At 39.0% G+C, this 22,378-nt stretch overlaps 1 protein-coding gene across 1 annotated transcript in view; it reads right to left on the bottom strand.

Moving 5' to 3' along the window:
* The window catches only part of chst15 (carbohydrate (N-acetylgalactosamine 4-sulfate 6-O) sulfotransferase 15), a 45,696-nt gene extending 26,416 nt beyond the window's left edge, over positions 1 to 19,280 (bottom strand). The window contains exon 1 of the mRNA XM_073869350.1: positions 19,136 to 19,280. The gene's annotated coding sequence lies outside the window, so the exon portion shown is untranslated. The remainder of the gene's footprint in view (positions 1 to 19,135) is intronic.
* Between the last annotated feature and the right edge of the window lie 3,098 nt (positions 19,281 to 22,378).

The following is a 22,378-nucleotide window of genomic DNA, read 5'->3' as shown; positions in this document are numbered from 1 at the left end:
TATGAAAGGTGTTTATACACCACTGATAATGTAGTTTTGTATATTATTTTGCATTTCTGCCAAGAGATCCTTCAAAAATTACACACTGCACCTTTAATACATTATCTAACATCTAAAAAACATGTCACGTTGTACTTAATGATGACTCATCTTCATTAGTTTATAATTAGTACATGCCTTAACTCAGCATTAGTTCAGGCTGAAGTAAAAGTGAGTTAATTATGATTCATGGACCCTTATTACAAAGTATACCCATTATATTATTACTGTTTATATTATTACTACAATATTAGTACTGCATTCTCATTTATCTAATAAAGATTTACCTCTAAGTTAGTTAACATATCTCCAGCTGGAGAACACTTACCACTCAGCTCCTTTTGCGCCAGGATATTTCCTCTTTAAGTGCTCCAACGTGCACGTTGTGCTCCAGTGAAAGTCTTTTATTTATTACACACGACAGCATTCTTGGTTTGAAGTTTTGTGAAACTTTCGCTCTGCACTGGTTTGCACCATAATTCACGCTGTTTTCATCTTCTTCTGTCGCAAATTTGTAAGGGTTGCATTATACGCTAGCACAGCTAATTAGCACTAATGTCAAATCATGACATTGCAAGCCCTTACATTATGTTAAATGAAATCAAATGTCTACTCGACAACAAAGATATTTGTCAACTGCAACGACTAATCGTTTCAGCCCTAGTGCAAACAAACACGTTTAGAAAAGCTTTGGGGTAAAATTAACCAGTCAGTCAGTGAGTTGGGTGGGGCTTTGTTTGTGTGATGTCACATTAACAAGAAAATCAAAGCAGCATGTCTAATAAGACTGGTTTGGTTTAATGGGGATTAAATAAAGAAGGCAAGGGTGGATTTTTTTCATCATGTTCACACACTGTCAACACACTTTTCTGTTGATTTTGCATAATATGTGCTCTTTAAGGGATTCACTTCAATGATAGAATGTGGGTGGCATTCTCATTCATAATCAAAATGAACTGAACCATATTTAGCACACTAAATTGGAAATGTTTTGCTGCTGTGTGAACGTAGCCATGGTGTAACTGGTTTGTTTATCCACTGACAAATTTTCCACAGCATAATTTAAAATTCATTAACAGCAACATAATAATGCGTTTAACCATTATGTGCTTCCTGATAATGCTTTCTCGAAACACTATTATGTTCTTGATGGGCAACTTAGGACAAGCTCTTCAACAGCATTTATGTCCCAGAGGCGGACACAATACAACAATACATTCAAGTTCCTGTTGCCAGTTAATCAATAGCCTCTTATTTGTTGCCACCCCAATGCACAACTCACAAGGATAATATGTAGCCAATGTCAGAGGTGCACAAAAAATGTCAGGTCACACTGATTCTGAACTGAAAGATAACAGCAACTTGAATTGATCTCATAAATAAACTATACGTGGGACTCAACCCTTTAATTAAATCTGCTGAAGGAGACTTATGATGCAAAAAGAGAAGTATAAAACTGAACATAGAGGGAATAGAGACTCCGTGTATTTCTCTGTGCCAGTGAAAACTGTGAACTATAAATAAACCAAAGAGTTCTGTCTCATTGCGTTACGGGGTTGGGGTGGAGAAGGGGTGCCGGATGAATTGTCACAGGAGTGAGGTAAAGAGCAGATTGTGTGTGAAGAGATCAGATGCAAAAGCTGCTAAATGCCACCTCAGTCAAAAATGAGATAATGATATTAACCAAATGCTCTTAGCACGTGTTACATGTTCATTAAATATGCAAACAAAAAAAGTTTGCATGCAATTTATTTTCATTGCCATTAAAGTGAATTATTGAACCTAAACATAAGAGCCTGATAAAAAAATATTTACAACAAGATGAGGGTTTTGCATCTGAACTCTTTGTGTGCTTCTGCAATTTTAGAAAACAAACTCAGATTAGACAGCACACTATGTACCCTTCCTCAGTAGGCCATGCTATTCTAAACTGCAACAATGAAGCCTTTTTAACCAGAAAATGTCATCGTCCCCTTCCTATCTTGGGATAGTGGCTGGCAAATGTTCCATGCATCATTAAAGAGGGCAGCAGACCAAAGCTCCTGGCACAGATGACCAGTAGCGAGCGAGAGAGAGCGAGAGCAGTAAACTCATGCACCCTATGGATCAGGCACCACTGGTACGGTTCACAATATTTATGTGTCTGGTCCAAAGGAACATGACTGGGTGTAAAACTCTGCCCCAGTAAATTTAAATTATAAGTCCGATCTTTATTTGTAGTTGTGCGATACATTGCCAGCAGCCAAGTATTTATTTACCTAAAATATAAAGCATACATCTAACTACATTTATTCACTCTATAGTATGTACCCATATTACATAAAAACATTCTGTCAGGAATAAACTGTAATGGTGCATTCCCACCAGAGGCGGCAAAAACGAGCTATTCGTGCGTAGTTGGACACTTGAACATTTGAGTTTACTCGCTTCATTCGCGCGTGAAAGCCGCACATGAAATTCTAGTCATTTGAGATATTCACGCAGAAATTCGCGTCATGGGAGGGGCTTCTGCGACTCCGCTCGCTTCCTGTAATCACGTCACTACTACAGCAAGGTCCCTATTGGTAAACACGGCGCGGAAATCCGCAGAAGTTCAGATTGTTCAACTTGCGCATTTCCTGCGGCAACTCTCAATTTGCGCCGCACTTACCGCATGTACCTCGCCGCAGGATGCCTAATCGCGTCTTTGCATTGACTTAACATGTAAATCACTCGCGCTTGCCGCCTCTACCGCGGCTTGTATAAACGCAGCATAAGATTATTTGCATGCGCATGTTGGTATTATCAAAACGTAAAACAGTGAAATTCTCAAGGTGCCTGCAAAATGAATCACTAGGGGTGTCACGATTCTCCAAATCCTCGATTCGATTACATTTTCGAGTCTAAGGTCACGATTCAATTAGATTCTCGATTTTTACATTTTTTTTGAAAGACAAAAATGATATGCCATTATTTATTATTATAACTATAGTTTAACATTAACCTGCACATTGCACAACTCGCATGGGGGTTTGTGGGCTTCACTTAACGTGAGAGCTTTTAGAGAGAGGATTCCTTCTTGCACGCACATGGACTTTATGTGGGCATCTTGTACTCCAAGCATCTGAAATAAATCCAGCATCATAAGCAGCTGCGCTTCTTTCAGTCTCACGTGCACGTGCTCTCGCATCTGTCCGAAGTCTAAATAAACTAAAGTACTAATCCTTACGTATTTGTTCAGTTTTATGCGTTTCATACGAGCTAAGGAAAACTATCCCTTTGTTTAAGATATAACCCGCTGCATCTTTGCGCCTCCCTCACTCTCGCGCACGTGCAGAGAGCTGCGCTCTGTCCAAAGTCAGATCACTAGTAATCCTGTTTATGATATGCATTTCAAGGAGTTGTAGCAATACATCCCTCGTGTTTAAAATATGATCGCGTTCCGCTGGACTGATGTTTTTAAAGGCATCTTTGAGAGGTTTTTCCCTCGCTTGGCAAGCCGACCGGACGTGACATGGGGCAGCATCGACGATCCCTTTTTTTAATTCAAAGTTCGAAGTTGTGACTTAATTTTGATCGGTTTCAATTTAAAATCGAAATCGTGACACCCTTATGAAATACACTAGTCGAATGGGCCATCAAGTAATTCCCACTAACTTTCCAAAGTACTCATGCATTGTTTCTCTCTGGAAAGAATCCATGAAAACTTAAAAATTTTGTTTTAGCGCAAAAATAAACAGGAAATAGTGTATTGTAAGCGTATGGTGAGTCCCTTGCCGTAAAAGTCACAAAGTCACTTTAGAGTTCCCAGAAATATGTTATGATTGAACTTAACGAGCCATTAACACAACCCAATATGGATCACTGAAGGAGGGTGAGGCGTCTCCCTATTTGGCTCTTTCAGCCTGCTTAACACAAGGACAAATACCACTCTGACACCATTAAGACTCTCAAAAACCACTCAGGCAAGCTAATGCTGCTTACAAATTACTCTACAATGACACTCATGGTCTTCTGGACTTGTAGGGTACACTGTTTGAAACACAACATGAAGGTTAATACAAACAAATGTGCATGATTTAATATTTACAATGACTACCAAATAAATAGCTGAAGGTAGATCGATTAAAACAAAAAAATAAAGATTATAATATAAGTGTTTTCTTTTTGTTTTTTTCAAGTGCCCCCTTCCAGTGCCCAAAATTGGAATTACTGTAAATTACAGAAATAGCATTACATCACACTATGCTACATATTAGGTCTATTATTGTCACAGGAGTGAGGTACGGAGCAGGTTATATGTGAGATAATAATTAACTAATATCTAACTAATATCTAATACATTCGCTTCAATTTCAGAAATACTGGTTTGTTGAATCCATTAAATGCCCCGTCGATTTTTAGCAAAGTCCTCAAAGTGCACAGAGGATGAACGTGAAACGACCATGGATTAAATTGAAACTTTTCACCTTTTGAATTTTGACTTTCATCATTTGCAATGTTTCTAGTTGCGTCTTTAGTGATTTTGCAACTATGGCTTGACCAAAGAGATGCATTTTTTTAAAGTTTGCAAGCAGTAAAAGATGCTTAAATTTGTTCAATACCAGTTAAATGTCTAAAGTGACATTTGTGAAAATAAGGCATTTCAATTCCTTTTCATAGCCATTAAACTGAAATTACTCAACCTAAACATAAGAGCCTGATAAAAAATACAAGAGGGTTTTGCATCTGCTTATGCTGTGTTGTGATTAGAGCTAATACTAATATTTTCATAATTAATCGGACGATTATTTTTCAGATTAATCATATAAAAACCTAAATATTTACTCTTTTAGATGTTTTACTTATTATAGCTAAATAAGGTAGTAAATTGGGGTATTCCCGTCTAGAAGTGTACTTTTAAAAGTGCAAAAGCCACACACTGCTACAGAGTTTTACTAATATAACCTTTTTTGATTTTGATATTAAAAAGTCTTAAATAAAAGAAATGTGTGCAGCTTTTAAATAGTAAAATATTTAAAATGTCAAAATATAAATAAACAAAACATATTTGGGCGGTTTCCCGGACAGGGCTTATCCTAGTCCCGGACTAATATGCATGTTTGAGCTGCTTTAATTTAAAAACACCATGTTCTGTTTAATTGTAACATTTTTCGTTCACATTGTTTATTGTAAGGTATGTTTGTAAAAACTTCTTAAATTACCTAATATTAATAAGTCCTAGTCCTGAGTTAACCTAAACCCTGTCTGGGAAACCGCACAATTTAGGGGCTGTCCACACGGAGACGCATATCACTGTATACGTATAAATTTGTTATCGTATTGCCGTTTCGTCAACACGGATCCGGCGTTTTGAGAGAGTGAAACCGCTATTTTTTGAAACCGGGTCCTAAAGTGGATAAATCTGAAATCTACACCCTTGCGGTTTCGTGTGTACAGCCAATCAGTATATTTTGAGAAGCGAAAACGTCATCACATCACGTGTCGGAAGCGTCACACGTAACAGCAACAACAATAACGGCGGACTACGTGATTGTGTTCGTGCTACAGAAGCTACTAAAGCCTACTAGCTTTATTACAGCAAAATCTATTGCTTCTATGCAATTGTGGTGAGCAACAAGTGATAATGGACAAGATCGGTTATGCGCATGCTCAAAGTCTTCTTCTCCGTGTATAGTGTATACCTGTGGCAGAATTACAGCGCCCCATACTGGTCCGGCATATATACTACACCGCTTTCAGTCGGTTTCAGTGGTTTCGTGTTTACTTTAACTATTTATTATTTTTTTAGAACAAGGGAAAAAATTATCGGATAGGGAATGCACCGGCTTCGTGTGGACAAAGCCTGAGTCTTCAGGGATGTGCTGGTGAGTAAATTCATCCACAGATTAATAAACTTTTCTTTCTCTTAAGACCTTGAAGAGACCTAACATTTTTCATTATTAGCTGAATAATCTGTCTGATAGTGGTGTGGGAGCATGTTCCATCACCGACCAACTAAATGATAATGAAATTCATTGACAACTTATTTCATAATCGATTATTGTTGATTTTATCAATTAGTTGTGGCAGCCCTAGTTGTGATAGGCCATTAAATTAAAGCAGTGTTTGTTTTTAGAGGAAATATGTATGAACTTAAATGAACTGCAATGTCACTCATGGTCTTCTGCTTGTAGGCTACACTGTTTGAAACACAACATGGAGGTTAATACAAACATAAGCATGAGTTCATGTCCATGCAAGCACACTTGGGAATAAAGCCCTTACTGATTCTAAAAATCAGTACACAAGAAAGAACGTGTAAAAACACATGTTTCAGAATATGCAAGAGTTGATTCCTTGAGTTTAGCTACTGTCAGTTTTAACTCTTTCGCCGCCAGCGTTTTTAAGAAAAGTTGCCAGCCAGCACCAGCGTTTTTCATGGTTTTTACAAAAGTTTAATGCCTTCCAGAAAATGTTTTTATTTAAATATATAAACATACAATATACCAAATGAAAGAACAGACCCTCTGCTTTCAAACAACAACAACAAAAAAAAGTTGAATCCTACTTTCAGTAGTTCTTTTGTAATCAGCTTTTGAATATGGGTAGGTTTCTGCAAAAACACCACATTTTGAGCAAAAAGCTGAGATAATTCCATTTTTGTGACGGACTTTTCATAGAGATCCCATTCAGAGCGATCTTTAAAACAGACACGCAGCCGCTTGCCATAGGGCAATACTTCCGGGTTTAAAAAGTTGCGGAAGGGCCACAACCACCTAGTGAAAAATAGCGGTATTGCGGAAAGCCGGAAATACTCGTCATTGGCAGGGAAGTGTTTTCTCTTGATTGACGAGATATCTCGTCAATGGCGGCGAAAGAGTTAAACAAGGCTTTGAACTGGTTCACGGAACAAAAACCAGAAACTTTTGATGTTTTGCAAGGAACAAAAATCCAAATCAGAAACATTCAAAAAATATATGTTCCAGAACAGAATTGTTTATTTAAAATAATAGTAATTGGTTATTACCGTTATTTTTTTTTTTCGTTTTTTAACAAGATTTCTGTGCAATATGACTTGGTGAATTTCAGTTCCGGTCATCGTTGACTCATTGAAGAAATCAGAATCTTGCCACCAGCAAGTAGCAACTCAAGCCCATGTCTCTAATGCTCAATCATAAGAGGGAAATATTGTTGGCTACCAAATATCTCAAGATGTTTTTTTTACCAATTAGTGGTGTAAAGGCCGGGGTATACCTTTTTTCCGCGTCCGCGTCCGGCTCGCGCGCACGCATCAGCGCAGCTTTTCAAGTATACTCCCCGCGGCTACACGCGGATGGCTATGGTGTAATATTTGTGCCTCAATCCTGAGCGAACAATTTTAAGTTTTGAGCACAGAGAACTATATTTTGCAAGAACATTACATTATATTTTGAACAGAAATTAACAAATTCGTTTGAGCAAATAAAAAACGATTCCGTGCTCAATAAATGTATATGCTTGTTTGCTATTATCCATATATTTACGTGCAGAAATAATCCGTGCTTCATCACAAACCTCTCTCTCTCTCTCTCTCTCTCTCTCTCTCTCTCTCTCTCTCTCTCTCTCAACCTCCTCTGCGCGCGCCCAACTCGATGCACACGCTCGCCCAACCCAAAACAGCGCAACAAGTGCGCCACAAAATCAACCAATCAGAAAACCAAAGGCAAATTTTGATTGGCTGCTGGTCTCCAACCAAATCGCTAGTACAACCTATCTACAGCATCCCGGAAGCTCACCGAAACAAATAAAAAAAAATAACTGACCACAGCACCAATGGATCAAAACACATTTTGGTAAGTTTTTTTTTTATTATTAACTTAAAAGTGCCTTGATAGTTTTGTGTATTATAATGCTGTTGTGTTGTTTAACTTACAATATTATATTGTGACTAAAGTTAGGTTGACTTATCCTTTTCAAAGCACAGCTGCAGACAATGCCATCAGAACAGCAACCCTTAAATGTCCCACCACAGCCACATGTAAGTAGTTTGTAATATTTTGGTTAATTACTGTGATTATTACCTTTATTTTGTTTGTCTGCTCTTAGCGTGCAAACTACATTTCGTTGCTTACGTTAACTAATTTATATAAAAAAGCAGTAGGCTAACTCCCAGGATAACTTTATTTAGCAAACTAAGCGAACAATAAAGGCTTAACTTTGTTCTTCATAATGATTTAAACGTTATTTAAACTTATAACGTTACCTTGAATGCACATTGCTGCCAGAAATTTCAGATGTTAAATTGAAATTGGTCTTCTTGAGGCTTAGGGAGGATGTATGAGAGTTGCAATCAACATACAAAGTACATGTATTCCATTACAGGAGCAAGAACAGATATGTTAATAGTTACATTAAGTAACATTTTGCATTATTAGCAGAATTAAAATAGTAATTCATTTAAAAAAAAAAAAATTAGTTAACGTAAGCAACGAAATGTAGTTTGCACGCTAAGAATGCAGACAAACAAAATAAAGGTAATAAACACAGTAACTATAACCAAAATATTACAAACTACTCAAATGTGGCTTTGGTGAGACATTTAGGGGTTGCTGTTCTGATGACATTGTCTGCAGCTGTGCTTTGAAAAGGATAAGTTAAGCTAACTTTAGTCACAATATAATATTGTAAGTTAAACAACACAACAGCATTATAATACACAAAACTATCAAGGCACTTTTAAGTTAATAATAAACAACTTACCAAAATGTGTTTTAATCCATTAGTGCTGTAGTCAGTTATTTTTTTAGATTTGTTTCAGTAAGCTTTCGGGATGCTGTAGATAGTTCTACCGGACAGGCTTTGTGGCCAGTTGCATAAACATAGCCGTGACTTTAAGACTGCGTCTTAAGAATGATTCTGACTAACTAGCAATTATTTAGGGCTAATCAGTCTTATTATTTGGATTTAAATTAGACCAATCTACCTTTCTATGGAACATACTTAAAACAGTTATGATCAGTCTTGAAGAAAAAAATTCATGACTAACTTTTAAGACTAGTCTTAAAGGTTTATGCAACTGGCCACATGGTTATACTAGCGATTTGGTTGGAGACCAACAGCCAATCAAAATTTACCTTTAATTTTCTGATTGGTTGATTTTGTGGCACACTCGTAACGCTGTTGTAAGTTGAGCGAGCGTGTGCATCGAGTTGAGCGCGCACAGAAGAGGTTGAGAGAGAGAGAGAGAGAGAGAGAGGTTTGTGAGAGAGCACGGGTTATTACTGCACGTAAATATATGGATAATAGCAAACAAGCAAATATATTTATTAAACACGGAATCGTTTTTTATTTGCTCAAACAAAAATTTTTTTTGCGATTGTTAATTTCTGTTCAAAATATAATGTAATTGTAACGGGTGTGCTTTAAAGAAAGCGGAGAAAAGGTGAATCCATGTGCAAAAGGTGTTTAATTGTAAAATCCCATAAAGGGCCAGCAAACAAATCCAAAGGGTAAATCCAAAATCAGAATCCAAATACAGGCAATGTGTCAGGGCAGGCGGCAGTACAGGCAAAATCCAAAATAACAGGCACAGGTCAAAAACAGGAACAGATACAAAAACAGATTTACAGATAACAGATTCAGAAATACAGGCAGAATACAGACAGGATGGCGATGTAATAATCAGCATTGAACTGGAGTACAGGAAGTGGCTTCATACAAACAGACAGGAAGTATGAAGTGAAACATGGCAGGATGTATTTCAAAATAAAAGCCAGAACAGAGCAGGGTATCAAAATAAAAGTCCAAAATACAAAAATACACAGAACACAAGTAAACACAGAACAAAACCATTACAGAACCCCCCCTCTAAAGGGCGACTCCCGGAGCCCAACAAACAAAACATACAGTCCAATAGAGGGTGGGCGGGCGGGCCAGGACCTCTTGGCGAAGGCAGGGCAGTTCAGGAGAGGTCCTGGGTCATATGGCCAGTATGGTCTAGGAACATGAGGCAGATGCGGGCCTGGGTCATGGGGCAGATGCGGGCCTGGGTCATGGGGCAGATGCGGGCCTGGGTCATGGGGCAGATGCGGACCTGGGTCATGGGGCAGGCTAGGACCTGGGTCATGGGGCAGGCTAGGACCTGGGTCATGGGGCAGGCTAGGACCTGGGTCATGGGGCAGGCTAGGACCTGGGTCATGGGGCAGGCTAGGACCTGGGTCATGGGGCAGGCTAGGACCTGGGTCATGGGGCAGGCTAGGACCTGGGTCATGGGGCAGGCTAGGACCTGGGTCATGGGGCAGGCTAGGACCTGGGTCATGGGGCAGGCTAGGACCTGGGTCATGGGGCAGGCTTGGAGCTATATCATGGGGCAGGAATAGACCTGGAACACAGGGAGAGGAAGGGTCCGAGCACACTTCGGCCTCCGCCTTGGTGTCCTCTGCCTCCTCCCTGTGTCCGGGTACTACCCCCCCCCAAAAAAAACTTGGGAAAGCTCCCAAAGCCCAGGGTGGCGATGTCCCAGGTGGTGGACCAGATGAATCAGAATATTCAGTTGAACCAGGTGAATCAGACAAGACAGGTGAATCAGGCAGGACAGACGAATCATGTGAATCAGGTGAGTCAGACGAATCAGATGAATCAGACGGGACAGACGAATCAGATGAGTCGGGCAGGACAGACGAATCAGATGAGTCGGGCAGGACAGACGAATCAGATGAGTCGGGCAGGACAGACGAATCAGATGAGTCGGGCAGGACAGACGAATCAGATGAGTCGGGCAGGACAGACGAATCAGATGAGTCGGGCAGGACAGACGAATCAGATGAGACGGGCAGATCAGATGAGACGGGCAGATCAGATGAGACGGGCAGATCAGATGAGACGGGCAGATCAGATGAGACGGGCAGATCAGATGAGACGGGCAGATCAGATGAGACGGGCAGATCAGATGAGACGGGCAGATCAGATGAGACGGGCAGATCAGATGAGACGGGCAGATCAGATGAGACGGGCAGATCAGATGAGACGGGCAGATCAGATGAGACGGGCAGATCAGATGAGACGGGCAGATCAGATGAGACGGGCAGATCAGATGAGACGGGCAGATCAGATGAGACGGGCAGATCAGATGAGTCGGGCAGATCAGATGAGTCGAGCAGATCAGATGAGTCGAGCAGATCAGATGAGTCGGGCAGATCAGATGAATCAAGTGGTTCAGGTTCAGGGTCTTGAGGAACCTCGGGAACAACAGAGCAGAAGGCAGACCAGACGCACCAAAGGGCTATGGCAAATTCTGAAATAACTGAGTCAATGAGACATACCTTTGGGGTTGTCAGTTCAGGCAGGGCGGCCATCTTGACGGAAGGTGCAGGGTGTACAATAGCTCTCATTAATGCAGGTGTGGTGGTGATGATGGCTCTCTGAAGTACAGGTGCAGGAATGGTGGTGGTTTTCTCAAAAACAGGTACAGGTGCAGAAACAGGGAGGATGGCGGCCATTTTGGGAACAGGCAGGGTGGCGGCCATTTTAGGGACAGGCAGGATGGCGGCCATTTTGGGAGCAAGCATGGTGGCGGCCATTTTGGGAACAGGCATGGACAGAGCAGGCATAACTGGTACAGGTGTGGGCATAACAGGCAGGACATGGCGTGGCGTGTTGGGAATAGCCTCTGGTTTGCTATCCGCAACACCCACCGTGAAGGGAGAGCCACACAACAACAGGGCAAAGTCAATATAATTTTCCAGAGACCAGGCAGACATATCATGAGGCATACATAGACGCAACCATTCATCCAACGCATTGTAAAAAATGGGTTTCAGAGTGTCCTCATCAAAATGTACTCGATTAGATAAATCCAAAAAGTCACTTACATAATCTTCAATGGGCCGGTGGTTCTGACGGAGTGCAAGTAGTGCATAAACAGGTTTCATGGTGCTGGTGGGAAGTTACAAACCTTTGCTGGATTCCGGGTTAGGCTGATTATTCTGTAACGGGTGCTTTAATGAAAGCAGAGAAGAGGTGAATCCATGTGCAAAAGGTGTTTATTGTAAAATCCCATAAAGGGCCAGCAAACAAATCCAAAGGGTAAATCCAAAATCAGAATCCAAATACAGGCAATGTGTCAGGGCAGGCGGCAGTACAGGCAAAATCCAAAATAACAGGCACAGGTCAAAAACAGGAACAGATACAAAAACAGAATTACAGATAACAGATTCAGAAATACAGACAGGATGGCGATGTAATAATCAGCCTTGAACTGGAGTACAGGAAGTGGCTTTATACAAACAGACAGGAAGTATGAATTGAAACATGGCAGGATGCATTTCAAAATAAAAGCCAGAACAGAGCAGGGTATCAAAATAAAAGTCCAAAATACAAAAAAACACAGAACACAAGTAAACACAGAACAAAACCATTACAGTAATGTGCTTGCAAAATATAGTTCTCTGTGCTCAAAACTTACAATTGCTCGCTCAGGATTGAGGCACAAATATTACGCCATAGATGGCCGCGTTCGACACTATACACAATACAAATGATTTCTTATTCAAATTATTAGTCTAACAGGCTGTCAGGGCAGCACTGATTTGGTGACATTTACAGTACATTAAAACATTAGAATAGGTGAAGAAAAGTAACTGATCCACCATTGCAAACACAGTTAAGAACAAACAACAAGACAACAAAGAACAGGAATCAAACAAACATGCTCCAGAGCTTTCTGTTCTTGGAAGAAGTAAAAGTTAAAGAAGAAAAAGGATAGTGTGTGTGCAAATGCTGTCTATTTCCTTTATTATTAATTGTTTATAGTGGAGTGCCCTGTCTAAATATTTTCACGCGCATGCGCTGTTGTACGCGAACTGTACGCGCACTGTCCGGCCGCGGACCCTCTTGATGACGAAAATGACGTCATGCGGACGGCGCGCATACGCGGACGTCCCTAGTATACTTTCGGCTTAACAGATCACAGTTGATCCATGATCCATACAGATCACGACCCACGGTTCGGCTCGCATGTGATTTGCGGATTAATACGCACATTTAAATGGGGTGAAAGTTGATCATTTGCACGGCTAGCAAATGTTAACACTTGCACTGATTTTAAACATTTTAACAGTAAAAAGGCGCTAAAGTGAGCAATTTTCTGTACGCACAGACGCAAATGCGGTTGAATGTTTCTGGTCCAACTCCAATCAAACGTGATTATCTCTATGTCCTTCAAAGATCAGAACTCTTGATGTATAAACTTGAGAGAGAGTTTCGCTACTGTGTCTTTTTTAATGTTTGATAACAAGAGATAGAGACTTAAAGATGCAATTTGTATTATCTGCGCCGCTAGATGGCGGCAGATCAAATCAACAACAATGACGTTGTTTAATGACGCTCTGAAACATTGTGGAATTACGGGTTTGTAGTCTTTAACTCAACCGCTGATGGCCATCAATCAGACGCGAATGAGAAATCACATTGACGGATAAGGTAATCAAGTCTTATAAATGTTGCGTTTGATGACATTGTTTATTTCATTATGTAAGTTTATATGTGATGTTTAAAACAAAATTGTTAGTCATAGATGTTACAGTATTAGTCCAAATTCGATGGTTAACACAGCACAGAATTAAGTTTTCAACTTAAAATCTACAAAGATTTTTCACATAATATATTGACAGTACAAATCTTATTGTGAAGTGTCTTAAAATTACCATTTAGATTGCTGTACAATACCTCTTGATGTGCATATCGTCCGCGGGAAGACGCGCTGATTACAGTCTACACACTAATGTTGTGACCAATATAATAGCATACGTTTTTTGAAAGGTTACGAATCAAAACAACTCACCCGTCGTGTAAAACACAAGCAAGATCAGCATCTCTGTCTGGTTAAATGTTGTCGTGAAGCTCTCTCTATCCAGATAATGCAACACCAAATTGATCCTCATTCTTACTCTCGTTTTGTTCCAAACTCTTCTTGGGTCGTTTGGTTGGCCCGTACGCTTACGGGAGCTGTCTTTGCTGACAGAACCAGTGACAGACTTATATCCATAAGTCCATAAGCAAGTGCGTAGCCCGACAGGCGCTATCGCATAGTTCCGCATTTGTCCACGACACTGTCTGCGTCCGAAAACTCAAGGCAGTGACTTGTTGCCTCGCTGCCTCATGAGGAAATGACTTCGGAGGCATGAAGGCAGCTCAGAGAAAGGCTTTCCGACGCACTTCAAAGGCAGCGTGTTTGAAATATAAACAGAGAGCACCTTTGTGATAACTAATCACATATTTGAAAACAACAATACTTATTTCTCGCTAGAAATGCAATTAAATATACGTAAATATACAAGTGAAAATATACGTTTATTTACACTAAATTTGTGCTCCAGTCGCTTCCTTGGCCACCATTTTATTTTTTTGATCTCAACCACTGTTGTCATGTGGTTTTTACGTCCGTAAAGGCGGTGACAAAGGGTCACATGGATATTAACGTCATTGACAGGAGACTGCACTGCCCGTGTCAATGTTTTGAATGGAAATTTTCTCACGGTTTACAAGGACTTGAAAACATTACAGATATTGATAGTAATCAGCTGGACAAAATATATAACACTGGCCTAGTGGGTTTTGGACATTTTACAGCAAATATCTTACAAATTGCACCTTTAAGGAAAATTATGTAATAATTTAAGTTTAATGTCCTAATGATCAGCCTACTTATTTGTATGTCCCACAGCTGACATGGAACGCTATTAACTGGTTCAGGAACTTTGTTTTTTGTTCTAACCGGTTCAGGAACATCAATTTTAGGGTTGAACCAAAAACAGGAAACGTTAGAATACTGTTTCTGTTCGGAACGAACCAATTGGGGAAAAAATCTGGTTCAAAGCCCTGGTTTTAAAAGATCTCTCTCTATCTTTCTCTTGCACAGATCACAATAATAAAAATCCAAAGCTGTATAATATCTGATTTGCTACTATAAAATTGCACAAAGAGAGGATGCAAAGCATTTACATAATCATGCTATTAAGCAGATAATATAATGAGCCATAAATCAAAGAATTTTATCTAATTTCCCTTTTTTTACATCTGCTTTTAGTCACTTTACCAATCCAAAACCAGACAACCGTAACCAAGCATACTGTAGGTGAGTGAAACTTAAATACACACACACACACACACACACACACACACACACACACACACACACACACACACACACACACACACACACACACACACACACACACACACACACACACGTCAGAAGCCAAAGGGTCTCTGTCTACCTGTCAGGCAAAGCTTTGTGACACTCACAAGACATAAAGAAAAGAAATGTCAATAAAAGCCCTAAGCCCTAGTCTGAACCCTGCTGACACTCACTGCTAACTTCCAACACTGCTGACAGCAATAGGAATTCCATACAAAAATCACCTTAATAAAAGGAACTCTTCTGACATACCTTAAGGCAGAGTTTCTCAACTCTGGCCCTCGAGATCCACTTTCCTGCAGAGTTTAGCTCCAGCCCTGATCAAACTCACCTTTTCTGGTATTCCTGACCTTGATCAGCTTGCTCAGGTGTGTTTGATCAGGACTGGAGCTAAACTCTGCAGGAAAGAGGATCTTGAGGGCCAGAGTTGAGAACATTAAGGAATAGCATGCTGGACAGAATTATGATGTAAAAACATTAACAAATATCATCAACGTTTTGTCATTCCACACCATTGCAATTTTAGGCTAAGGGTAACAAGTGGAACAGAAACATAAGCTTTAAATCAGTTGCTAAATATGACTAATTTCACAGAAAACAGATCTTCTGTACTAATAATGTTTTACACAGTTTGGATCTTAAAAATTGTCTACATGTATGTTTGTCACACAGAAGTTTATACTCTTGTGATACTCTGCAGAAAGTGTGGCATGGATTGTACTGTAGGCATGAGCTCAGTCTATATGTGTATAGGAAGACAGAGGGTCAGAGCACTTGTTGTTGATATAGAAAGGTTGTTGGTATGGATGTCATGTTGACTCATCAAAGAGTTATTTATTCTGCAGCTGTTAAGATCTTGGACTACTATGTCTTTCTAAGGAAATGACTCTCCAACTATTCCATACACACTTCCTGTGCCAACAATTACTAATACATCACAGACATGTAGACACTCCAGAGTGCAGTGGCCACGATAAACATGAAAGCACGCCACAGTCATTTCCACTAACAACAGCAACACTTTCATATCTTCCGAATCTATTTAGATAGATTTTGGGTTATAACAACACAGCATAGGTTAAATTATATCAATTTTAAACGCAACACTGGGTTAAAAATAACCCAGTATTTTTTAGAGTCAAAATACCCACTGAAGTTCCTTGAAATGTGTGGCTTAGTTTGATGGTTGATGTAATTTCCACAGAAACAGGAAGTTAGAGTGGGACATACTGTACTGAGTAGCCCCTCCTCCGTTTAAAATAGCCAATAGTGTTTACTGTAAGTTTACCTCAGAGCATGGAGTCTTTTCAATTGGCAGTCACATTATAATTTAAAGACCAAGACAAGAAATCACATCAAAATATGACATAACAATTTATTAAACAAAACAAAGAACAAAAGGTAAAAGAATAAAATAACAACTTGAAATCTGATGAGAAGCTGAAGTGCAGAATGATGTCATAAAAATTGCATACTGTGACAGCACGTACTGAATTAGATAAAATATCGACCGTTTAAACATATAGTATGAATTTGAGTAGTATTAATAAAATTCACACTCTAAAAATATTGGGTTGTTTTTCTCCCCGGGCTGGGTAACTATAGGACAGAACACATTTCTGGGTTAAAATGACCGAGATAATGGGTTGTTTTAACCCAACTGCTGGGTTGTTTCAACATGGTTGATTAACAATAACCCAGCAGTTGGGTTAAAACAACCCACTATTTTGGTCATTTTTAACCCAGGCCAGAAATGTGTTCTGTCCTATAGTTACCCAGCCCTGGGTTAAAAACAACCCAATATTTTTTAGAGTGCAGGCATCAAAAGAGCCATTAACTTGGAAGATGTTAAACATGCACAATTAAACCACAAGGAACAACGGTTTTCCTCATGTACATATATTCATTTGAATAGAGAACTTTTCCTTATGTACATCATTTGAATAGAAAACTTTTCGCCTACTGTTTTCAAATACTTGTACAGTATTTGTACAGAAACTGTCATGTGAGACAGAGGTAGTGATAAATGCGATGTACATCTATTTCGGGTGGTCAATAATTTTATTTTGTAGCGGACTGAAAAACAAATTAATGAATGGGGATGTATAGCATTCCAACAATGCTCTCACTGCATGATGTCACAGCAGGCAGCGCAAATATAACAACACGCCTATAATCCCTCCCACTCCGAAGTGTTACTAAACTCGATGGAAAAGCTAATCAAGCCAAAGTGATGTGAGCTGATCCGACCTGACCCGACCTAAACCGTGGCATAATATGCAATGGAAAAGCGCCATTAGAGCGTTTTTACACTGGACTCTTTTGCTGCGTTCCGAGTGCAGCAAAATGACCCGCAGCATTTTTCTGGTTTCTATCGAACCCCGTTGCGTAATCTCACGTCATCAGCAATCACGTCAGAGCAATCAGCTGTAAAATGTTTCGCTTCTGCTCGATTTTCGTTGGCTTCAAGTAAAATAATGGAAAGTTTTTCGTTAGATCCCTGGGATCATGTGTTAGCATTAGAGAAGCTTAATGCTGTCGTGTGAGAACAAGCAACCAACATTTTTCCTTCTCCCGAGTGCCTCTCACGTAAAGTATTATATGTTGATGGCTTACGTTTCTTTCCCATTACAGATAACCACCACAGGTTTATCAATGCCATCAAAGTATTATTTTGTTTGTTTGTTGATCATGTCGTACAAGATGAGGGAAAACTAGGATTCCGTGTATTCAACGTGCCTTCGGATTTATTGCATTCTGCAGAAAAGGAGGAGTGCCGTTTATTGCGTTTTGGGAAAAGATGACACAATAAAACGGCAGATATTGTATTTTGCATAAAATTAAGAATTTACTTTTAAATACTGACATAATATAATACTGATTTTGGTGGTAACTCATAAAAAAAGCAGTTTATCGCGTTTTGGAACCAAACTCTTCATTTATATCGCCATTCTTGTTTCATGTATTTTCATGATAATAAAGAATATTATGAATGATTTTGCTTAACAAATGTGTCTTTTTTAAAAGCACGTTATAAACAACTAAAATGATTTTAGATTGATAAGGACTTCTTACTGACCAAAACGCCGTAGTACATGCACAAACTGCGCATGAAACACAGAATCGCAGCCTTGCGATTTAGAATCGATTTTAGTCTTTTTAATGGGACACGCGATTTATCATTTCAGTCCTATTGGAAACTAATGATCAATGTCTAAAATGCATGCGTAGGTTGTTTCCTGGACCAGTGTGTGAGGACCTCAGTCTGAGGCGCTTTCACATCCTCGCAAACAGCCCCACAGTTCGATTGCAACCAACTCAGACCACCTCCTTCAGGTAGTCTCATCAGGTTCAGTACCCCAATGCACTTCCGGCTATGCATGACAGCTTTCACAGTACAAAATTATACATTTTCAAACTAAAAAAACTAAATTTTGATTTCATGGGGACTTTAAGTAAGTTCAAGCAATTCAACCTAATACGCTGTGAGAATGAAATGCCTGGGCAATTTATTTCCTTAAGAATAACTGTTATTATGGTATTTTGGTCAGGACTGTGGTTACCACGGTAAATTTCTGGCTAATACTTGAGAATAAAGCCGGTGTCATGCAACTGAACTTGCCTGAGGTCCATAGACAGCCAATCTTCCTTCACAGCTATTGTAAGCATCTCCATCGATCTGAATGAATCACTGTGCTTGTGAAGATCTTGATAAGAACAGCGATTTATGAAGAGTGACGCGATTAACGACTTTCAAAAATCATCCGATTGACGCGTCAATATTCAACGTCAAAAACAGCGTTTCATAAATATCAACGCTGCTTTTTTATCTATATAAAGCGCTTCACCTTAATCTTTAACAAAGAAAATCCGAATCAAAAATATATAGCAATAAAAATATAAAGAAAACGGCTCACAAAAATATATAAATATGACATATCAGTGGCGTGTGAAACTTACCCTGACAACTTGAATATTTCAATACTCCACATTAAAATATGCGCCCAACTTTCCTTGCGACTGACGGACCAAATCCTTTCTGTCTCTGTCACAGCAGACACTGTGTTGATCTCTCTCTCTCTCTCTCTCTCTCTCTCTCTCTCTCTCTCTCTCTCTCTCTCTCTCTCTCTCTCTCGTAGCAGGGGGTTCTGGAGGGGGTAGGATTGATATCCAGCACATACTGAAACTGATGCGCTCTGCTTCCACGAGCCTCATGTGGTTATATGAATATACCTTTTACTATTCAACCGATTCATAATGAAACTGAATGGAAAATACAGAATAGACTGTAATGAGAGGGTAAAATTGGTTGTGATTTGTCTGTTAAAAATCTTTTAAAATAAAAGTAAAGTAATTGCACAGTACATGTCCACAATGTGTACATTTACAAGTGATTTACAGCATTTAAGCTATATGTGTTTTCCCAGAAATCGAACCCATGACCTTTGTGTTTCTAATTCGATTTCCAACCAACTGAACTGTGAACAGATTTATTGTATAGTGAAATTTTGAATAAATGTGAATTGAATTTCCTGTAAATGCCTCACATCTGTGTTGAACATTTTTTAATGCAGGCCATGAACAATGCTGTCTTATCTCTCATGTTTACACGAATTGACTGTCTTGTTTATATTCTTTGGTTAATTCATATAGCAGGATGTAGTCGGTTGCAGCACATTAAAAAGAAACGTACAGGTATGCACTCTGGTTATTTTTGTAAATAATACAGGAAGGTATTAAAAAATCTCTCCACTCTTATCTTCCCTTTGATGGATTCACAAAGGATCGTGGCAAAGCTTTTAGATTGATGATACAGTATCTGTAGGTTTAGCGCACTGCAACAGGAACAAAAGGAGAAGCTAGTTGTCCTCATGCGGTCTAAACTTCTGGCAGACGACAGATCATTTTCCTGTGGGAAAGTCTGAAAAGATAAAACAAGATGCATTCACTACAGCAGAGATGCCAACATAAATGAGGGATATAAAGAAGCACATGCTGTTTAAATAGAAGTCATTATACAGTTTAATTGTTATTGATTGAATACAAATTAAATTATCTGTTTTCTAGCACTCAGTGGGCATGCAATTTGCCAGACCACAAACATAAGACAGCAGTCCAGTGTCTCAACACAAACAATATTAAGCTGCATTAATTGAAAAGAGGCTAAGGGTTTGTCCTTATGACAATAAGAGATGATAATGTAAAAACACTCATTTTAAAGTATAATAAAATAGATTTTACTCATGTGGGAGTCATTTTGTAATAGAATCATAATGAATAAACTTGATCTAAAAATGGCTGTGATGTTTGTGCGCTGTCATTCATTTAATTCTTCTTCCATACACTTGAAAATGTGTGTGTTTTCTTATGTGTGTGTGTGTGTGTGTGTGTGTGTGTGTGTGTGTGTGTGTGTGTGTGTGTGTGTGTGTGTGTGTGTGTGTGTGTGTGTGTGTGTGTGTGTGTGTGTGTGTATATATATATATATATAAGAGAACAGAATGTGTAAGTCTTTGTGAATGATGGATATTTGAATTCTGTGGGCACAAGCCTTATTGTGAGTTACATGAGTTATGAGGTATTTAATTTGCAGCATGTTTGCTCACACACACACAGCTCCCATATTGCTTATCTTGAAGGAAGTGCTTACATTGCTGGAAAGGCACCGCAATGTCTGGATATGTGCACATTTGGACAATATTCACATTATGCCAGAAATGATCTTAGTAAACATAAATTTGTTTGTCCAGAACTGGCTCATTGTCCACTTGATTTGATGTATGACGTAATCTCTTGCGTCATTTCAACATGTCTGCACACTGTCAGAAGGTCAATCCCTGATTTGTGCAATAGATGTTTAGCAACAGTGATTTCCAGATTATCGCTGAATATAACCATGATGGAAAAATTAGTCAGAGTTTATATATGCATCATTGCTGTTTAATGCTGGATTGTCTAAATTCAGTTTCTATATCAGTTATGGCCAGTGTTGGTCAAGTTACTTGGAAATAGTAATTAGTTACTGATTATTGATTACTTCTCCAAGAAAGTAATCCAGTTACTTTACTGATTACTTATTTTTAGAAGGAAATTAGTTACTTTAGTAGTTACTTTACTAAGTTACTTTTCAGAAACATGATGTACGACCTGAATATGCTATAAAGCAACAGACCTTTCAGTCTAATTCTATTCTTTCTGCATATTCCATCATCTAAAATTGAACTAAATCATGAAACATTCTCTTTTTTTAACCTCTCCACGCACATTAATTTGTGTGCATGATGATGTCGGTTTTTTAAAGGTGTAAACAATATCTATATAGCCTACTGTCTACAAACATTAATAATATTAACATTACTATACATCATTTAAAAGGTCTACAGGTTTAGCATCAGTGTAGGGTGTCTGTTTTGAGATACAGATGCTCTAGCATTATAAATGTAGTATTTTGTGACAGAAGTCCAGATGACAACATGCAAAATATTAATGGGACTTCTTACCTTTGTGTTAATATAATGATCGCGAGTGGAATCCAGTCTGTTTCAGATGTGTGAATAACCCATAAAAACTGTCTAATGGAATACATCCAATGACCATTTTTATCCACAAATGCGTATAATCAATGAAATATAGATATATAGTCTGTTGTTTACATTAGATTTCGCATCAGCGTCTTGTAATAGAATATAATATATCTGAGGACTATTTACGTTGTAACACTCTATATGAGATGGAGTCGCAGCGGTCATGTCAGCTGGGGGTTCAGGTTTTTTTCCACAAAATTTCACATTCCTGTACCGGCTTGCAAGGTGTTTGCTAAGATTTGAGGTGGAATTTTTCGCTGTAGATAAAAGTTTTATTCCCACGCAGAGTGTACAGCGAACGCTGAAGTTTTTGTCACCTTTAGAGTTAAACTCAAAGTAATGTCGGTACTTTCAAGTATTAAACGCTGCATAGTTCTCTTCTTCGCTCCATGTTGTCTCTTCATGTTCAACACTACACTGACTGACAGCGCGGTGCTCAAACGTCATTGTCACTTAACTTACGCCACGACACGAGACAGACTCACGAAACATATCAAGGTTAAATGCAGTAACGCAGCCTGCTTACGGGGAAGTAACAGTAATCTAATTACTGTTTTTGCATTTGTAATCCCTTACTTTCCTCGTTTCTTGGAAAAAGTAATTGGATTACAGTAACACATTA

Source organism: Misgurnus anguillicaudatus, chromosome 7 (assembly GCF_027580225.2).
Source record: "Misgurnus anguillicaudatus chromosome 7, ASM2758022v2, whole genome shotgun sequence".
NCBI classification, from domain to species: Eukaryota; Metazoa; Chordata; class Actinopteri; order Cypriniformes; family Cobitidae; genus Misgurnus; species Misgurnus anguillicaudatus.
This window is presented reverse-complemented; position numbering and strand designations above follow the sequence as displayed.